The sequence below is a fragment of the Pelophylax lessonae genome (assembly GCF_965119305.1).
Source record: "Pelophylax lessonae genome assembly, chromosome: 2".
Lineage (NCBI taxonomy): Eukaryota > Metazoa > Chordata > Amphibia > Anura > Ranidae > Pelophylax > Pelophylax lessonae.
This window is the reverse complement of record NC_138769.1, coordinates 167915360-167935361: the sequence shown is the minus strand read 5'-3', so window position 1 is coordinate 167935361 and position 20002 is coordinate 167915360.

Here is a 20002-nt window from a genome sequence, read left to right as displayed (position 1 = left end):
AAATAAGTTTGTAATACAAGTTCTTTGAGATCAGTTTATTAATATAACTGGTCATTTTAATCTGATAAGTTAATTTCCACTGGGGTGTGCGAAAAGATTTCTGGTGAATTGGAGGTGTTTATGGAAGAAGAATCACAAATTAATTATACACAGTATTTGGAGCCCTAAAGAATATTATTTCATGGATTAAAAGTTTGGGAAAGCAAAGAGGATTGTTTCCTGAACACTTCAGTTAATGTTTGCACAATATATGCACACTAAACATTTTTGTGGAGCACATTGTTTTTATTTATGTGAACATTAAGGTATACTTGACACATTTATAGAGGTGTCTATTTGGGGATATACTGTATATGTTTTACATCACTAACAAGACAGCTATTCATTTTATTTTGTTTCTTTTTGTGCAGAATTTTACCAGTCAAGTAAGACCACATCTTTCTTTACTATTCCCTTGCACTAAAGCTTTCTAAGGATTATTTCTCCCCTAGTGGTGTAACTCCTACATTATTTCTACTTCCCCAAGTCTGACTTTAATGTGGGTAGCACTGTTTCCAAATGTACAAATCCTATTAAAGAGTGCCCATAAAAGGTGAATGCCATCATCCCTATATAGACTAGAGCAACAAAACATATCTGGATAGAACGTTTCAGGCATTCAGTATGTCCACATGTCATAAAAAAACAAAAAATGTCTGGATAGCCGAACACTGACGCAACTCCCATTTATTGTAATAAATAAAATCCATACAGCAAAGCAAAGGTACAGGAACATAGACAGCTGATGCGTTTCGCACTAACATCAGTGCTTAGTCATGTCCACACATGTACATGAATGAAAAAGCATATTTATTACAAATACTCAAAAATTACTGGCACATATAAAGAAAAAGAAATCTCAGCAGGCTGACAATACAAATATATTGTCATGATGTCAACATTTCTCTCTTTCTCGGGTAGAAGAGAGTTCATTCACTGAAAACATATAACATATAGCAACCATTGATGTCATATTTCACATACATTACAAGTGAACATCCCCACAAACGTACTGCACCTATGTACACATATGTGTCCGCCACCCTAGTAAAAATAGCTTTAATATTAAAAAGTTCTGGTATAGTCCCTTCTGCAAGACCTGGAGCTGCCTCCACTGCAAGGACCTGTAAGCACAAATCTAAATAACAAAGTAAATTAAAAAAATATTTAAAACAAAAACAGATGTTTATATATACAATTAACCACCCCCCTCCCAAAATGGTTGGTGCAGTGCCACAATAGAATTCACACTGTGTAACCCATATATCCCTAAACATAATAGTCCTACCTATAGTAGATAAGTCTCTGCCTTAGTTGACTTCCATGTAAATGGAGCAGATGTAAAACAAATAGGGCATATATTCAAGAAAAAGAAAAGAAAACAAAATAGTTGTTTCAAAAAGTAGCTTGAATCTACGTATGGGGCTAGACATGTATAATATCTAACAGAAAGGAGAGAATGATAACACATAGTACCAAAAAATTTAAATAGCTTCAAGAACACCATCTCAGGGCACCGCACCGCAGCTATCCCCCCTCCATATTGTAATGTATTTATGCAATCACAAAGGGATACCTAATAATTGTTGATTCAATTCACCTGATTGTAATTATGAGTGAAAAGGTGAAGTATTGGCAAAACATGAACTCAATATATGGAGGGGAAGAGTAAAAATGGCACCCATCCATTCAGGTCTGAGATTTATGACATCATCCCGCTCAGTTGTGCCAGTGCAGTAAGCAACCCAACTGATGGAAATGCATCAAAGCCATGATGGAAAAGGACAGGTGCCAGGGCAACATCATCGGCAAAGGCAGAACCAGGATTCAAGGTAAAAAAAAAAATTCACAAAACTATTAAGAGATAACAAACAACATATACAGTATATGTGCCAGCAAGATTACATAATCAGTATACATGCCCTATTACAACAAACAAGATCTACTAGAAATAAATAAATTGTACATTCACAGTGGTAAATACATGATATGTATATGTCACAATATGATTATCAATACACACCACTTCATAGACTACTACAGCGCGATGGAAGAAAACATCAGTAGGCTGATAAACGATAATAAAGAAAAAAAGGGGGAGAGATCATTATTCCGTAAACAGTTTGTAACTTGTGGCATTATTTAAATCAGGGAATGTGGTGACTTGTAAACAAACAATCCACCTCATTTCAACCTGAAGAAATCATTTGTTCCAATCACCTCAATGATGATCTTTATAAACTCTGTCAAGTCCAAAAAAATTTACACAGTTTATTTGATCATTATGTTGAAAGGCCACATGTCTGCAAAGCTTAGATTGCCTGTCAGCATCGCATACACTTGGTCCCTTATATCCATCCAAAACTCACATTGTGTTTTACCCATATAAAAGGAGCTAGACTCACAAAACAAAAGATAATTCCTGTGGTCTTACAGTTGTCAAAAAGTCTAAATGTCTGGCCTAAAAGCACTCCCATCAAGGAGAGTCACATACTTGCTGGTCTCAATATAATGACAATAGGCACATTCACCGTATAGAAAAGAACTCTTTGCAATGCACGGGTCCCCTCTTCTATTACCCTGGAATATACTCTGCATCAGGGAATCACCAATGACTCCTATTTCCGTAGACGACTGTTTAGTGGAAACGCGTCACAGAGGAGCGCCGCATCGTCATTGCAAGTTGCCGAGGACCGCACTGCAGGCGGCCACGGCCTCTCCAATATTGGTATCGGTTTCCTGTGTCCATTAGTTAACATCTAACTGTAAGTGCACTGGATACTTTTGTTTTAATAAATTGTCAAAGGTACTGCGCTATGGTCTGATTCTGTTTCTGTGAGATACACGTGGAAGCCCTCACCTGTGCGGAGAGTAACACCCAGAACAAGAGTGGACCAGGATTGGGTTGATACACCGAAAGATCAGTGAGACAGTCGCCTTTTGGTTTGAGCGATCCGGTAAGAGGCCACACTTACTATCTGATTATTTCACGGTGACCTCCCTGAATTCCCAAGACACTACTGGGCTGATTATCCGTCCTTAACCTCTTTTCTCTATGGTAAGGGGCTAATCCCCACAAAGGTGGTGGAACCCATCTGCACCCCACGGATCTAGAGGAACCCACAGAGTGGATTTTACTTTAGCCTGTGAGGGGACGATTGGGACTTTATGCACTTTTATATGTATATGGACTATACACTGAGGTGGCAACCATTGAAATATTGGACACTTTTTCTTTGAATTACTTGTGCACTTTGTTGGTTTATGTTGGTATCACATTATCCATTTATCATCACCTATTCACCATAACACACCCAAGTATATGCACCAGGGTGCATAGTATTTACTGTACACCCGTTCAAGTGCACATCAATTTTGGAAACACATCACAGGTATATGGGGGACACTAATTATAGTGTCACACCTTTTCCTGATTTGTGACACTAGTGAATTTTAGCGCACCTGATTTCTTTTCTACACAATCACCAAAGCTAAAATTGTTATGTCAGAGAACAATGTCCAAAATTAACTGATTGTAGATCCACTGGTCACTACTTATTTGATTTAGTAGGATTTGGATGGCAGAGAGACCCCTATTATGAAGGATGCCGCAATACAAAGATTCAACATCAATTGTCACCAAAACGGCATCCTTGGGAAGCTGTAAATCCTGTATGTTCTTTAAAAAATGAACAGTGTCTTCTACACAGCAAGGAAGATTGAACACATGTGGGCAAAGATGAACATCTGTCAAGTGACTAGCCTTTTCTGTAAAACTTCCTCTACCCAAAACTATTGGTCTGCCAGGGGGGTTTCATATTTTGTGAGTTTTCAGGAGGGCATAAAGGAGCTACTTTAGAGTGCTGTACCCTCATATATTCCCAAGTATCAGGTAGTGTATAAAACTCGGCCTTTACCACTCTTTGTTACATTGATATTTTGTGGCACATCACCTCATATTGGTGTTTGTCCATGATGACCACATTGCCATCTTTATCAGATATTTTTAAGTCTTGCCATGTGGGGATTACTGCACACTCTCTGCTATAATTTATTTATTTTTTTGCTCCCCTGGTTTTTCTTTATTACACTATAACCCTAACAAAGACTATTTTTAGTGGCCTCTGTCTTGTTTTGATACGTCTAAACCGGTGGAAAGATATTCTCAGAGGGGGACAACAGGATTGGAATTGTATTGTAAAAACTATGGTGAACAGGATCATTGCTGCTTTATGTTTGTCCATTTGTGACCACCTGTAATCTAGTGGTCCACTCCCAGGAGTAAGAGGCTTAGTTTGCTATGGTGTTTGGTGGAGGATTATTATTTTACTTGCAAGCTATCTCCATTTGCACATTCAGGTGCTCCTTGGGGACTGTGGACTTTTTATGGACTTTTATTAGCGCAGCAGTTTCTCTTATATATCTTTACTATTGTTACCTGCAATACATGCTGGCTGCTGTTCTTTTGTTATAGAACCTAAGCGCAGTGATTTTTATCTTTATCAGATAATTTGATGGTCATTTCCTAATTATTCCTAAATGTGTATAAAGTCTCACACAGCTTGTGTTAAATTAAGTGGCTGCATCTTTCGTACAGGCATGGATCCTAGCTCCATAATTGTTTGCTGCAGAAAACAAAAATGTTGGGATTTGTGTGTGTAGGAAATTTGCTGGACTTATTCTTAATTTTGCATCAAGAAGGTGTTCTAGGTCAATGTCATTAATTTAATTCCCAAACCTCGTTTTCCGCAAGGATGTCAAAGAGGCCACAGAAGGTCCTAGAGTCCTGAATATTAAATCAATCCTGTTCCACAAAACGGTTACGAGATTTTTTTATCTAGAATTTTCCTTAAATTCAGAAATATCAAGATCACTTCAGAATGTATGGTGTGTGTCTAATAATTCTCCATCAATAGTGTCCCAATGGGAACCCTGATATTCTATCATAATGCAATCAATGGTAATCAAAACAATTCTATGATCCTTCAATGCAACACAATCTCATGTTCCAAAACTCTGTGTATGATTCCTTGGATGGGAGCACTCAACAAAATAATATTCAAGAGTGCTCACACCCACAAAAGGTGAATGCCAACATCCCTTCATTAACTAAAACACAACAACAAGCACATTTGGATGAGACTTTTAAGGCAGTACTTGGGGTAGTGTAATGTTGTCTATGTATTATGCCATATATGCTCTGTATATACAGTATTTCACAAAAGTGAGTACACCCCTCATATTTTTGTAAATATTTTATAATACCTTTTCATGTGACAACACTGAAGAAATTACACTTTGCTACAATGTAAAGTAGTGAGTGTACAGCTTGTATAACAGTGTAAGTTTGCTGTCCCCTCAAAATACCTCAGCACACAGTCATTAATGTCTAAACCGTTGGCAACAAAAGTGAATACACCCCTAAGTGACAATTTCCAAATTGAGCCCAAAGTGTCAATATTTTTTGTGGCCACCATTATTTTCCAGCACTGCTCTAACCCTCTTGGGCAAGGAGTTCATCAGAGCTTCAAAGGTTGCCAATGGAGTCCTCTTCCACTCCTCCATGACAACATAACAGAGCTGGTGGATATTAGAGACCTTGCGCTCCTCCACCTTACGTTTGAGGATGCCCCATAGATGGCCAATAGGGTTTAGGTCTGGAGACATGCTTGGCCAGTCCATCACCTTTACCGTCAGTTTATTTAGCAAGGCGGTGATTGTCTTGGAGCTGTGTTTGGGGTCATTATCATGTTGGAATACTGCCCTGCAGGCCCAGTCACCAAAGGGAGGGCATCATGCTTTGCTTAAGTATGTCACAGTACATATTGGCATTTATGGTTCCCTCAATGAACTGTAGCACCCTAATGCTTGACTGTATGCAAGACACACTTGTCTTTGTACTCCTAACCTGGTTTCCGTGATACACGCTTCACACCATCTGAACCAAATAAGTGTATCTTGATCTCATCAGACCACTGGACAAGGTTCCAGTAATCCATGTCCTTAGCCTGCTTGTCTTCAGCAAACTGTTTGCAGGCTTTCTTGTGCGACATCTTTAGAAGAGGCTTCCTTCTGGGACGTGCAGACCAATTTGATGCAGTGTGCGGCATATTGTCTGAGAACTGGCAGGCTGACCCCCCACCCCTTCAACCTCTGCAGCAATGCTAGCAGCACTCATATGTCTATTTCCCAAAGACAACTCAGCTTCTTTGGTCCACCATGGCGAGGCCTGTTCTGAGTGGAACCTGTCCTGTTAAACCGCTGTATGGTCTTGGCTGCAGCTCAGTTTCAGGGTCTTGGCAATCTTCTTTTAGCCTAGGCCATCTTTATGTAGCCCTACCCCCTGGGGAGTGGCTAAGTGTATACACATCCTCCTCACTTCTGTTGCCCTGAACATTGTCCAACCCACTTGACACTATAAGTTCAGACATATTGAATAATTAGACACTACCAGATTGCGATAAAAGATCAAGTTTACTATATTTAACTTGTGATTAGAAGAATGAACAAACAGTCTCAATAAAACGATCAATATAGAAGATCAACAATGCAAGAGAGATCCTGAATCCTCAACCCAGAATTGTATAAGATTCAGCACTCAGGATCTAATAGAGCAACACAAATGCATACATATATTTTGCTATATAATTGAGGATTAATGTATCAATAATCTGTCAATAGATTACTCCTCAAATGTAATGCGAGAGCGACCATAGAAATCAATGCTTTACTGTAATAAAGAATAACACCACAATATTTCTAATTTATCTATATATCTATATTAACCTGCAATTAGGCTATGTATCAGAGTGCACTCTGTACCCTATAGGGGGCCTCTTTACTTTAGATTGCAAAAGTCTCCTGAACAAGCAAGGCCTTGCTAATCTTCACCTGCAAAGGTGTCCTTAATCATCCAAGGAAAATTATTTGTAATCCACAGTAAAAGGTGATGATCAACTGTAATCCAAACTAGAAAGGAAAATGGGCCCCTGTACCCAATCAACTGGTACCCAATCTAAGGAAACTGGAAAGGTGGGGTGAGGCCTTCTGATCTGCCACGCACCATTCAGTACTGCAGCGTCCTGTGGCAACCGTTATATGACAAGTGCAGCCCTCTGTTCAAACTAAACTGCGTCACAGGCCCACCCTGGCTCAGTCCAGCAATTTCAGTATATACTTTCAGATTGGATCTCCCAGTGTGATGAACTCCACGATCCCCTATCCGTACTGCCAGCATGTCGCTCTCCTCAGAAGCACTCACAGTCTCTCTGAGTGGCCCTCCACCCGGTCTGCCACCGAGCGCCGATCCCACACCGCTTTCTCTCTCCGGTGTCCTTCCACTAGGCCTCCGGCCTATCCTTCTCTGCACTCTGCAGCAGCTCTTCCCCTCCTCACAGCGCGCTGTCCTCGAGGCAAGAATATTGGGTCCGCCCACTGTTTTTATAGACACTCCCATCTGCCCCTGAAAGAATAGTCCAATTAAACAAGTGATCCACAATCTTCATTCCTTCCAGGACTACATTTCCCATAACCCAATGTTCTGCTGGCTTGCAGAACCTTTAATAGTAAAAAGACAGAACAACCCCAAACAACTTTAGATGAAACCTGCAGCCAGGCTACATTTATGTAGAGCAACAATTCTTTTTTTGCAGATCCTCAGAGAGTTTTTTTTCCATGAGGTGCCATGTTGAACTTCCAGTGACCAATATGAGAGAGTGAGAGCAATAGCCTTGTAACACTAACGAGCAAGAGACCTTGTAACACTAACGAGTCACATGATACCGGGGAGGGAATATGCCTAATTGGGCCCAATTTGGACATTTTCACTTAGGGGTGTACTCACTTTTGTTGCCAGCGGTTTAGACATTAATGGCTGTGAGTTATTTTGAGGGGACAGCAAATTTACACTGTTATACAAGTTGTAAACTCACTACTTTACATTGTAGCAAAGTGTAATTTCTTCAGTGTTGTCACATGAAAATATATAATAAAATATTTACAAAATTGTGAGGGGTGTACTCACTTTTGTGAGATACTGTATGTTTTACCATATGTGAGCATATTTTCTGATATGTATATTTCCATTTCAGACTGTTCCACCAGTTGTTGAAATCAAAATTAGTTGGGATTAGAGTTGATCGAACACCTGGATGTCCGGGTTCGGCGGGTCCGGCCGAACTTGAAAAAAAAGTCCGTGTTCGTGACCCGGACTTAACCCAAACTTTACCATGATCCAAAACCCCATTGAAGTCAATGGTGACCGAAACTTTTGAGCACTGAAATGGCTCTAAAACAAATATGGAAAGGGCTAGAGGGCTGCAAATGGCAGCAAAATCATCTTAAGAGCATGGCAAGTGCTCTACAAACAAATGTGGATAGGGAAATTACTTAAAATAACATAAAAAACATAAAAATAAAATATAATAATCTTGAATGATGTAGGAGGAGGACTAGGCCCATATGGAGTAGGAGGTTGAGGTGGCGGTGGATATGGCGGTGTAGGTGGAAGCGGAGGCGGTGGTGGAGGAGGAGGACGAGGCCCATATGGAGTAGGAGGTTGAGGTGGCGGTGGATGTGGCGGTGCAAGTGGAAGCGGCGGTGGAGGAGGACGAGGTAGCCAGCACTGGTTTTTGTTTTTAATTTTATTTCTTTTTAAATTAGGGTACACCCCAAAAGAGTTAGAAAGATGAAATACAACAATGGCTGGGTAAGGCCGGTATACATGTCTATTCTGCACAAGGTACGGACAAGTCCTGTGGGATCCATGCCTGGTTCATTTTAATGAACGTGAGCTTGTCCACATTGGCTCTGGACAGGCGGCTGTGCTTGTCTGTGATAACGCCCCCAGCCGTGCTAAATACACGTTCAGATAATACACTGGCTGCAGGGCAGGCCAGCACCTCCAAGGCATAAAGGGCAAGCTCAGGACATGTGCCCAATTTGGAGACCCAGAAGTTGAAGGGGGCAGACCCGTCATTCAGTACGTCTAGGCGTGTGCACACATACTGCTCCACCATGTTAGTGCTGGGTCGTAGTGCTGATGGTGGAGCCTGTGTTGCAAGGAGAGGACGTGGTTAATCTGTGCCAGCTACACGCCCAAGTGAAACACCTGTCTCAGCTGCGAGTAGGCGACAGAAAGTTACAGCAGTATTTGCCAGGGCCTAATGTGCCTCTAAAAATGTTGAGGCCAGAATAAGTACAGGCGATAGTAGATTGGGTTGCTGACAGTGCCTCCAGTTCCTTCACATTGTCTCCCACCCAGTCTTCTGCTGAAAGGTCAGAGTTGGCACCTGCAGCCGATGTCCATCAATCCTTCACCTCACCCCCTTGCAAATCAGCCAAGCAGTCTGAGCCCCAAGTCATGCAGCAGTCTCTTCTTCTTTTTGATGACTCTGTTAGCATGGTTTCCCAGGGCCATCCACCTAGCTCTGCCCCAGAAGTGGAAGAGATTGAGTGCACCGATGCCCAACCACTTATGTCTCAAGATGGGTACATGGGAAGACCATCGCAACACGTCTTGGATGATGACGAAAAACAGGTGCCAACTGCTGCGGAATTCTGAATTGTGGAGAGCGACAAGGGTTGCAGGGGTGAAGACTGGGTGGAAGATGATGATGAGGACGATAAGGTCCTCGACCTCACATGGAATGAACGTCATGCAGGTGACCTGAGTAGTTTGGAGGAAGAGGCGGTGGTCGCACAGAGCCACCAGCACAGCAGAAGAGGGAGCAGGGTGCAAAAGCGGAGCGGCCTTGCCCTAGACACTATGCCTGCTACTGCCCAATGCAGCAAGGGACCGAGCACACCAAAGCCAGCTCTAAGGAGTTCCCTAGCGTGGCAGTTCTTCAGACAATGTGCTGATGACAGGACGCAAGTTGTTTGCACGCTGTGAAATCAGAGCCTGAAGCGAGGCATAAACCTTCTCAACCTGAGCACAACCTGCATGACCAGGCATCTAAGTGCAAAGCATGAGCTGCAGTGGAGTAGACACCTCAAAAACCAAGAATGGTCTCTGGCTCCTCCTGCTTCCTCTTCTGCTGCAGTCTTGGCCTCTTCATCCACCTCTGTAATGAGACCGGCACTTGCCACCCCGCAAACAGAGGATCTGCCAGCAACACCACCACCTGGGTCACCAACAACCATCTCCACAATGTCCCGTGGAAGTGTTCAGCTTTCTATCTCTCAAACACTGGAGCGGAAGAGGAAGAGGAAGTACCCCCCCACCCACCCGCGATCCCTGGCCCTGAATGCCAGCATATCAAAATTACTGGCCTTTGAAATGCTGTCATTCCATCTGGTGGAGACGCAGAGTTTTAAAAGCCTTATGGCGTTGGCTGTCCCACAGTACGTCGTGCCCAGCCGCCAATACTTTTCCAGGCAAGCCATCCCTTCCCTACACAACCAAGTGGGTGACAAAAATCAGGTGTGCACTGCGCAACGCCATCTGTGGCAAGGTCCACCTAACTACGGATACGTGGACCAGTAAGCACAGTCAGGGACGTTATATCTCCCTAACAGCACACTGGGTAAATGCAGTGGCGGCTGGGCCTGAGGCGGATAGCAGTTTGGCGCATGTCCTTCCACCACCGAGGATTGCAGTGCGCTTCAGTTTGCCTCCTGTTCCTAACTCCTCCTACTCCGCTTCCTCTACCGCCTCCTCATCCGGTCAGCGTAACACCTTCACCACCAACTTCAGCACAGCCAGGGGTAAATGACAGCAGGCAGTTTTAAAACTTGCCTGTTTGGGGGAAAAAACCACACACCGCGCAGGAGTTGTGGAGGGGCATTCAACAGCAGACTGATGAGTGGTTGCTGCCAGTGAGCCTCAAGCCCGGCCTGGTGGTGTGCGATAATGGGCGAAATCTCGTAGCAGCTCTGGGCCTAGCCGGTTTGACACACATCCCTTGCCTGGCGCATGTGCTGAATTTGGTGGTGCAGAGGTTCTTTAGAAATTACCCCGATATGTCAGAGCTGCTGCAGAAAGTGCGGGCCGTCTGTGAGCACTTTCGGCGTTCTTACCCTGCTGCTGCTCGCCTGTCAGTGCTGCAGCGTAACTTCGGCCTTCCCGCTCACCGCCTCATATGTGACGTGCCCACAAGGTGGAACTCCACCTTGCACATGCTGGAAAGACTGTGCGAGCAGCAGCAGGCCATAGTGGAGTTTCAGCTGCAGCACGCACGCGTGAGTCGCTCTGCGGAACAGCACCACTTCACCACCAATAACTGGGCCTCCATGCGAGACCTGTGCGCCTTTTTGCGCTGTAACATATGCAGACTAGGCCGCAATTTATTTTTTTTCCACTAAATGTTTTTTTATTCATAAGCGGAATACAACAACAGTATCCAACGGGTGTATCTCACTTTAACATATGCAGACTAGGCCGCAATTTTTTTTTTCCCTAAATGGGTGTTTATTGAATAGCGGAATAGAACAACAGTATCCAAAGGGTGTATCTCACAGTAACATATGTAGACTAGGCTGCAATTTAATTTTTTTCCCCTAAATGGGTGTTTATTGAATAGCGGAATAAAACAGCAGTATCTAAAGGGTGTATCTCACACGTACAGATACAGACTAGGCCGCAATTTAATATTTTTTCCCTAAATGGGTGTTAGTTGAATAGCGGAATAGAACAACATTTCTATTTTTCCCTTTAATTGGTGATTTTCGAAGGGCAGATTTGAACAGCAGTGTCTAAACGCTGTATGACAGTGTCACAGTAAAGATTGAATGAAAAACTGAAAAATATATTTTTTTCTTTAAATACTGAAAAATAATCATCTTTCCCTCACATTGGTGCTTTTTGAAGAGCAGATTAGAAAAAGCAGTGTCTGTCTAAACAATGTATGTCAAAGTAAAATATGAAGGAAAAAAGTTTTTTTCTTTTTTAAATGCAGATTAAGCAGACACATATGCAATGAGCTTGCATTACATGGCCGCTACACACCGCACGCCTAACAGGTTGGATACTGTTGTTGTTCTATTCCACTATTGAATTAAAAAAAACCCATTTGAATGAAAAACGGAAAAATATTTTTTTTCCCTAAATACTGAAAAATAATAATTTTTCTCTTACATTGGTGCTTTTTGAAGAGCAGATTAGAAAAAGCAGTGTCTGTCTAAACAATGTATGTCTAAGTAAAATATGAAGGATAAACGTTTTTTTTTTTTAAATGCAGATTAAGCAGACACATATGCACTGAGCTTGCATTAAATGGCCGCTACACACCGCACGCCGCCCACCTAACAGACTGATAAAAGTTTTTTTTTCTCCCTCCTCCCCACTAGGCTCAGGTCAGGGCATAAAGATCATGCACTGCACCCCCACACAATACAATCAATGTAGATCGCTGTCTGATTAAAGAAGATTCTTCCTATTCTTTCCCTGAAAGCAATCTCCAGCCTGCCCCTACAATAATCTCCTATCTCTCCCTCAGCAGCAGCTTCAGGAACCTCCCCCTAGTATAGTTATAGCAGAGTGATACGCGTCGCTATGTGACTCCAGCTTATATAGAGTCTGGGTCACATGCTGCACTGGCCAATCACAGCCATGCCATTAGTAGGCATGGCTGTGATGGCTTCTAAGGGCACACTAGTTAAATGCTTGCTGATTGTCTACCTTGCACCTGTTGAAACCGAGCCATTAAAACTGTGCTAAAACATACCAAACAACGGACAGTATCCCGAACATACAGTGAAATGTTCGGGTCCGTGTCCGGGTACCGAATACCCAAAAGTCTGGTACGATCCCAAACAATACAGTCCGGGTTCGCTCAACCCTAGTTGGGATTCATATGTAAAAAGTTATTCATATGTTAAAATTCAGACAAAGGGTGACTACTGTAATAGTCTCTTTGTAAAACATGTATGTCAGGTGGTCTTGATTAAATAGACAGAATTGGAACATTTTTTACTATATAAACTAATTAGCTGAAATGCTTTTATGACAACCTCTTTTATTTGATGTTTAATAAAAATGTTTTTGAAATTTTAAATATTTGTGTTTAATTGGTGCCTAATAAAATCCCAGCTTGAACTTTTTATTTCCCTTTATGGTGGGTGGTGGAGTCAGATACCTTGGTAATGAGATATCACTGTTAAAAATTCCAATTACTCAGTCAAGTCATGCTGTGCCCAAAGCAAAGCTTTCTTTTGGTGGTATTTAATGATATTTAATTACTACTGTTTTTTTTTTTTGTTTTTTGTTTTTTTTTGGGGGGGGTTACTATGTAAATTAAAAAAAAATACTGCAAATTTTTTTAAAAAAATGTTTTTCTCTGTTTGTAAGAACATTTTGCAAAAAAAAAAATAATCTTTCTTCATACATTTAGGTTAAAATATATTCTGCTATATTTTCCAAAATCCCAAATCTGATTATATTGTATAGTCTGTGTGAAAGTTATAGAGTCTACAAACTATAGTATAAATGTATATTTGAAAATTGATCAATCCTGATGTACTGACTGCATCTCATTTCTTGAGGTCATAAAATGCCAGGACAATGCAAATACCCCAAAAATTACCCCTTTTTGGAAAGTAGATACAGTCCAAGGTATTTCGTAAGAGGCATGAAGAGTTTTTTAAAGGTTGTAATTTTTTATCATTTGTGAAGATGTTAAACAAAATTTGGGTTTTTTTCACTTTTTTTTTTACATATTGTCACCAGAGAAGTAAAGTTTCACCATTTGACTAGTGTGGCAATGATCAGGGACAAGACAGGTGACAATATGTAAAAAAAAAATAATAATATTTATAACAACTTTTTTTTAATTCTGATCTTTTTGACATTTTTTTTCTTTTTCTTACAATATTTTTTTACGTACTGTGACCAGAGCAGTACAGTGTCACCATAGTGACACTGTACTGTTCTGCAGAGGTGATCAGGATTTTTATTTTGCACTATGATTGCTTATTACAGTGATGATCACTGTTATAAGCAATCATTTTTTATGAATGGCATCCATTCATGTGTCATTGTGTACAACTGTGATAGGCCACAACTATCACATGGTGCAGGAGTGCTGTGATTAGCCCTTGTCTGTACCAAGAGATCATTGTGATCAGTCACAGGGATCACAATAGTGCACAATGAATGGCTATGAATGAAAGCCATTGTGCACCATTGACATGTTAATTCTGGATTGGTCACAGCGATCACATGGTATCAGGGCTGGCCCAGTACAATGATCTGTCCACCAGACACAGTGGGTGACAGACTGCATCGCTGCACAGCCCCTGGATAACAGTGCTTCCACTTGGCCATAATTTTACAATAGGCTGAGCAGGAAGTGGTTAATAGTGTAGGAGTCAGGGTCAGGCATTATTCACAGAGACTCAACTTTATTCAATAAAGACTTCCTAAGGGGTATCTGTATCCCCCTCACAAAACCTTTCAATCACCTCTGCTCACCCACTGAAAGAGGTCATCTATGATGTGATTAGACAGTCTCTCTATAGGAATGAATGAAAAAGTTTCCATGGATGTACATGAGAAAAAGCAATCCTATAAAGCTTCCAAATATGTGCTTGTACTGGACTTACTTTCCATAAGAATGAATAGGATTGCAGAGCACATGCATTGGCCTTGCCAGAAAGGTTTTTACAAGCTGTTGTGTGATCTAGTCAGCTATGTATTACACTTTATTGAATAACAATGTAAAGTTTGCAAGAAATGCAAAGCGCAGAATTATCAGATTCTGCAGTGGCAGTTGAACAAAAAGGATTTATTATTAACTGGACCAGATTTATCATTAAGCACAGTACACAGGTGCTTATAGGTGACAGAGGCAAATAAGTACTATTTGTCTGTATAATTACCAGACACACGTTTCATTGCTATCCCCAATAAGAATGATTATCTCTTTTAAGAATATTTAAACATTATCGAAAAATTCTAAGCCAGGTTGTGACCAGGAAAATAAAGAAATTACCTGTGTTAAAAAAGTGGTCCTAGCAAATAGTTGTTACTCAGGCTGCCAAAAGTAGGGTACCTGCAGTGATGACAATCTAACCCTGAGTATTACACATCTATTTGTTTTTGTAGCTGCTCATACCTGGTAGATTTGACAATATTTAGTGCTAAAGCATTTAGGGCTTAAATAAGAAAGTTGATTTGTTCAGTTCTTTCAATCTCCTATTCTCATAACTGTTACAATGATCTTCTTAAAAAAAGTAAATCAAAATAACTTCCAGTGTAGTCTACTAATGCATGAAGAATTATAGCCAAAGTATAAAAAATTGGATTCACTCCTATTTGAAAGATGGGCAGAGTGCAACAGATGAAGTTATTTGAAAAAACTTACAGTTTTTAAGAGTCACTCTAGTTGAAAGGGATCTGGGAGCATAGATAATGGATTGGTTACCCTAAAGCTTTGTTATGTCTCCATATTGCTCTAAACTCATAGATCTTATAACAGTAAAAGCAAAAGTACCTTCCTACATTCCTTTTTCCCCTGTGGGTTTCTGTTCAACATATTAGGCAATCACTCTTTTGTGTATAGGGTCCCTGACTCTTGTGTAACCCTCATTTAGAACAAAGAAGGGTGCATTGGGTTATGCGGGAAGAAGATACCAGCTTAACCTTCTTTCTTCCCTTTACCTTATCCATCCTTAACAATATGGGTATCTCCTCCCTCCTAGCACCAAAGTTAGGTAATGTGACCTTTCAAGTTCAATCCCACAGAGTGAGCTCCAGATAATGGGGGAGATTTACTAAAACTGAAGCATGCAAAATCTGGTGCAGCTCTGCATTGAAACCAATTAGCTTCTAGGTTTGTGAAATCTTAACTGAACAAGCTGAAGTTAGAAGCCAATTGGCTACCATGCACAGCTGCACCAGATTCTGAGCTCTCCAGTTTTAGTAAATCTCCCCTACTGCCTCTCTCAATTTAGCCAGTGTTTATAATACCACCTATCCAACATCCCCCAAACTTTGGTCATCTACAGTTGTGTACAGTAGGAATGCACAAAAGATCATACAGTATCTCACAAAAGTGAGTACACCCCTCCAATTTTTGTAAATGTTTTATTATATCTTTTCATGTGACAGCACTGAAGAAATTACACTTTGCTACAATGTAAAGTAGTGAGTGTACAGCTTGTATAACAGTGTAAATTTTCTGTCCCCTCAAAATAACTCAATACACAGCCATTAATTTCTAAACCGCTGGCAAAAAAAGTGAGTATACCCCTGAGTGAAAAGGGAAAAATTGGGCCCAAAATGTCAATATTTTGTGTGGCCACCATTATTTTCAAGCACTGCATTAACCCTCTTGGGCATGGAGTTCACCAGAGCTTCACAGGTTGTCACTGGAGTCCTTTTCCACTCCTCCATGACGACATCAAGGAGCTGGTGGATGTTAGGTACCTTGCGCTCCTTCACCTTCCATTTGAGGATGTCCCACAGATGCTCAATAGGGTTTAGGTCAGGAGACATGCTTGGCCAGTCCATCACCTTTACCCTCGCCTCAGCTTATTTAGCCAGGCAATGGTCACCTTGTAGGTGTGTTTTGGGTAGTTATCATGTTGGAATACTGCCCTTCGGCCCAGTCTCCAAAGGGAGGGGATCTGCTCTGCTTCAGTATGTCACAGTACAGGTTGGCATTTATGGATCCCCCAAAGAACTGTAGCTCCCCAGTGCTTGACTGCAGGCAAGACACACTTGTCTTTGTACTCCTCACCTGGTTGCCGCCACACACGTTTGACACCATCTGAACCAAATAAGTTTATTTTGGTCTCATCAGACCACAGGACATGGTTCCAGTAATCCATGTCCTTAGTCTGCTTCAGCAAACTGTTTGCGGGCTTTCTTGTGCATCATTTTTAGAAGAGGATTCCTTCTGGGATGATGGATATGCAGACCAATTTGATGCAGTGTGCGACGTATGATCTAAGCACTGACAGACTGACCCCTTCAACCTCTGCAGCAATGCTGACAGAACTCATACATCTATTTCCCAAAGACAACCTCTGGATATGACGCTGAGCATGTGCACTCAATTTCTTTGGTCGACCATGGCGAGCCCTGTTCTGAGCAGAACCTGTCTTGTTATATCGCTGTATGGTCTTGGCCACTGTGCTGCAGCTCAGTTTTAGGGCCTTGGCAATCTTCTTATAGACCAGGCCATCTTTATGTAGAACAACAATTCTTTTTTCATATCCTCAGAGAGTTCTTTGCCATGAGGTGCCATGTTGAACTTCCAGTGACCAGTATGAGAGAGTGAGAGCGATAACACCAAATTTAACACACTTGCTCCCCATTCACACCTGAGACCGTGTGACATTAACGAGTCACATGACACCGGGGAGGGAAAATAGCTAATTGGGCCCAATTTGGACATTTTCACTTAGGGGTGTACTCATTTTTGTTGCCAGTGGTTTAAACATTAATGGCTGTGTGTTGAGTTATTTTGAGGATACAGCAAATTTACACTGTTATACAAGCTGTACACTCACTACTTTACATTGTAGCAAAGTGTAATTTCTTCAGGGTTGTCACATGAAAAGATATAATAAAATATTTACAAAAATGTGAGGGGTGTACTCATTTTTTTTTAGATACTGTTTAATGACCAATGTCATTTTGTATACCAATTTAAAATCGTTTTTCTTTTAAATAAAAATGTATTGAACAGGAAGAGTGAGATAATTTATACTTGCAGATCTTGTCATATCATAATATCCCCAGTGAGTATCTATTCATACTCAAACAGCTTTGACATGGAGTCCAGGGCCATCAGAGTAATTTTCATTCCCAGGCAAAGTATGTAAACATATCCATCATAAAAGCTCTTTATGATGGATGTATATGTCAATACATCACATGCTGTATGTGTCCAGTGCTAAAAAAATAAATAAATAAATAAATTGTTACTGAAACTTCCTTTCACTGAAAAGAGCAGCTATTTGTATGGTAGACTTTTCATTATACTATGATCAGAACTTTGACACTCAGATAGCCATAGGTGCAGAGGCTCATGAGTAGAAGCCTTTATATGGAAAATCCATATATTAACCACTTGAAGACTGGAATTTTTCATCCCCTTCCAGTCCAGAAAGGGGGACTTTTTCAGTTTTCAGCGCTATCACATGCAACATTGTACCCAAATTAATTTTATATCATTTTATGAGACAGATAGGTCTTTCTTTTGGTGGTATTTAATCACCACAGTTTTTTTTTTATTTTTACTACACTGTATACAGTAAAAAAGGCTGAACTGATTTTGTTATAAAACGCATTCTGCTAAATTTTTGGGGGAAAAATCAGTGTGTTCTATTTAGTCTGTGTGACAATTAAAAAAAGTCTACAAACTATGGTATATACTGTATATGTTAAAATTGATCAGTCCTAATGTACTGACTGCCTATCTCAATTCTTGAAGCCCTTAATTGCCAGGAAAATACAAATTTCCCCAAAATGACCCATCTTTGGAAATTAGACAGTCCAAATTATTTTTTAAGAGGCATGGTAAGTTTGCTTTAAATTGCAAATGTTTTGTCTTTTTATTTTTTTTTGAAAATTATGAAATTAAATAACATTTATTTATTTGTTTCACATAGTGGTCATTTTAACAAGTTATTTTTCACACAGAGCAGGGCATATTTATTATTACACCCTCCCCCCCCAAAAAAATAATAATAATCTGCTACCCCTCCTGAGTATGGGGATACATGTGTGAGACTTTTTCACAGCCTAGAAACATAGAGGGGCCCAAAATCCAAGGAGCACTTTGGGCTTCCAAGTAGCCTAAATTATTTGTCAAATTTGCTGACTACTATCACATTACTTAAGTCCCTGAAGTGCCAGGACAGTAGAAACACCCACAAAATGATCAAATTTTGTATGTCCACCCACACTGAAGAAGCGGTTAAAGTACACCTTTCTTTAAAGAAATGTGAAAAAGGTATAAAAGCCAGAGTAAAAGAAGATGTTATCAATATACTTGTTGTGGGTAAATTAGTCAAAGCATTGATGTAAAACTTTTAATATGAATAATAAAATTTGCAGAATGAGAACCCAACAATGGCTTCACTGGCAAGTTTCCTGTGCCAACACAATGTTAATTTGTAGTTAATAGCTGCTGACCACCACTTTTGAGTGGTGTTCTACTGCAGACCCAGGCTACTAACAGCAGCCTTGTATACTGCAGAAAGGAGAAAAAACATTTTCTTGGTTTCTGATCATTTGACCATAATGATTAACTAAGTCAAGGCAATCAGTATTATTTGTATGTAGCCAGATCTACACCGAGGCTCTTTAAGGGCTGACTACCACTCTACCTGGGCAAGAGGCAACCCACCTTGCTACTGCACTCTCTCTCCCTGGCAGCGATAGCACTGTGCAGTTGGACTAGGGGAAGAGAGTGTAAAGAGGATTGTGATTGACCACCCAGTAGCCTGAATTACACCCACCCCACAACCCCCTTCTGAGCTCAGATTAGAAGGGGACTGCAAAGAGTTATGGGAGATGTGTACCTCTTACAAAGACAGAGCTCTGTGGGGAAGGGGATCAGGACTACACATCCAAGGGCAACTGGGGAAGCAGAGATGGCCCAGAGAGAGAGAAGAAAGCCTGAGCTGAGACACACACAAAATGACAGGTTGCAAACACAGACTGTGTAGTGTGTTGTGACCTAAGGAGAGAGAGCATGAAAAGCTTGCCATTGCTGGAAAGAGGATTGCAGTGAGCCCATGCATCCATGCAGGCCTCAGGTTGCAGCCCTGCCTATGTAAACCAAGCTGCTACAGGAAGACCAGATGCCTGACCAGAGAGAGAGTTAACAGTGAGCACTAAGACCAGATTTTTTCCATCCTGATATTATGCAAGAGAATAGTAGTGCTTTATTATATACATGTTAAATGACCTGCCTACTCAGATAAAGCCCCTATTGTCTTTTTTACTGCCATTTGAAAGCCATTCAAATTAGGACTAGGTTCATACTTCAGCTTGAGTATCTGCAAGCAT